Consider the following 2,464-nt stretch of genomic DNA (forward strand, 5'->3'; position numbering starts at 1 on the left):
TTTTTTAAATTTATTTATCCATTCAAGTGCTTCTTGTAACCGGCTTTTTATTATATTTTCCTTTGAATCTATGTGTTAGTCTTATTCTCGTAAAATCTATCTATTTGTTTGTTCTTGGTAAACTGATCTACTGCTGTGACTATGAATGATGGTCTGATCTCACATTGCCGTCTAATTTGTTGAATTTGTTTAGTGGCTAACTGAGGAGAATCTAGGAGGGTGAATTCCGGAGAGCGAATTTGTTGATCGGGTAAATTAAAAAATTATGAAATGGTGAAATTGGAAAGAAAAAAGGAATGATTTGAAATATTTTTATTTGGTGTGTAGACCGAAATTGATTGTAAAAGGAAACTAGGGAAAAAAATTGTTTTCTTTATATATTATTATACCATGTAATTATATGTAATTTATATATGTCCGATTACGGATTGATAAGTATGCTGTGTTATATTGCAGCCTGATGTATTTGGGCAGCATAGATGAATAAAATATTTCTCTCTGTGTGTTGACCGCACCCCCAACTATCTTCTCCTCGTATAAGTCATCCACGGTCAACTATCTCTTATGATTAATAGCAGTATCATTTAGATTTCATGCCTTTATATGGTTGGAATATAATTGATAACTGCTAAAAACAATAACAATCGAAAAATAAATGATTTTGATAAATGATTTGCTATTTGTTGGAGACCTTTGTTTTTTTTTTCACTCGAACTGCAATAACTTTTACACGACTTAACCAATCTACTTGAAACGTAGAAATGGTTTAGGGCCCTTTAAACTTCACAAACAAACTAGACCCAAATACAAAAATTAGAACGGGTGATATAAAATAAAACATTTCAAAGTTTTTCTTTGTTCGAAACTTTTTTTCCTCGTATAAAGACAAGAAATCTAAAAAAGTTTCCATTGATATGGGTTGGAAAAGCTAAATTTAAGTTTTCCAACAGTAGTAGTAACAATGGTTAATAGCTTTTGTATTTTAAGCTCATTTCATACAATTAATATATTTTAAAAAGCACAAAACTACTTACAATATAGTAAGTCCAAAAAAATGTGTTAAGTAAAAAGGATACATTTTTAGCGTCCATTGAAACCACCCACAAATACAAATTAGCATAATTATAATAAAAATTCACTGTTATGAAAATTCTTATTTAAGGGTTTTTAGAACTGTGCTTAGATATCGACTTTATTTCACCTCACAAAAATATTTGATGCCACTTTCTTGGTTCAGTCGTTTCAAATTGCTTCTATTTATACGATACTCTTATTACAACATAGTGGGGTAATACTATACCAATCGATTTTTTTTCTGATGCAGAATGAGAAAAAAAATATTATCAATTGTATTAAATGAGTTCAGAAGAAAAAAAAATCAGATTCGTTTTTTAGTGGCCTTAGAAACTCTTAAATAAGAACGTTCATAGAAATTTAGAAATATTTCACTTGGTCCTCTTCGTGACTTTACGTCAGTCGGTATAAAATGTTTCGACAGTATACCTAGATCATAGCAATCAACCAAACATGTATATATTTTCTGTAAGGGCCAAGTAAAATATTTTTTAATTTATATGAAAGTTTGCATTTAATGGTTTTTGAGGACGCTTAAAACGACTTCGATTTTTAAAAACGAGTTCAGATATTTCATGATTGTAAACAATACAAATAGCTTTCCGGTTTCCACTTTTTGAGGTTTATTTAGGTTATACAATCAGATGAAATTCTATATTTAAATTAGTAGTAGTAGATAATTCCTAAGTTAGTTTTGTTTAAAAGCTGTTTCCTTTTTAGTATATATTAAAATTGTATTTACTCTATCCTCAGTAATACAATAACTATGTATAATCAATCATATTAATATTACATATAAAAACATTAATGTAATAAAGGCCTTGTTCAGTAACAACTACTTTTTGTACCAAATCATACTCTCAGTACAATGCATCTATACATTGCACGTATTTATTTATATGAAATTGAATAAAAAAAATTAGCTCAGAAAACAAAAATGTGAGACAAAAATTTCAAATATACAACATTAAACGTTATTTAGAGGATTTTTTTTTTAATTCGGTATTTATCTCCTCCAAGAATTTTTCAATTTTGATAAGACGTGATTGATATTTAGACAGTTCGATTCTATATTTATAACGAATTTATTCATAATCTTAAGAGACGTTTTGAAAAAATGGTAAGAAAGATTGAATTCTTCACAAATAAGTAGTACTTTCGGTAAGTCGATTTGAGTGATAAAGTCCCTGATTGGTAATTGTCTTAAATACGTAATTTGAGCTTCGTGCATTATTTCGTTTTTAGTTGTTCACACTCACCATTTAGTGAGACTTGGTTTTTACAAATTGTATAACTGTTGAAAATTCGAATTCGAACAGATAAGTGAAAGCATTGTGAACGAATAAATACGAATATGTACATGATATCGAGAAAGTAAAATGTAAAACAG

This window comes from Halyomorpha halys, unplaced genomic scaffold (genome assembly GCF_000696795.3).
Source record: "Halyomorpha halys isolate HHAL.00 unplaced genomic scaffold, Hhal_1.1 Scaffold2259.1, whole genome shotgun sequence".
Taxonomy (NCBI): Eukaryota; Metazoa; Arthropoda; class Insecta; order Hemiptera; family Pentatomidae; genus Halyomorpha; species Halyomorpha halys.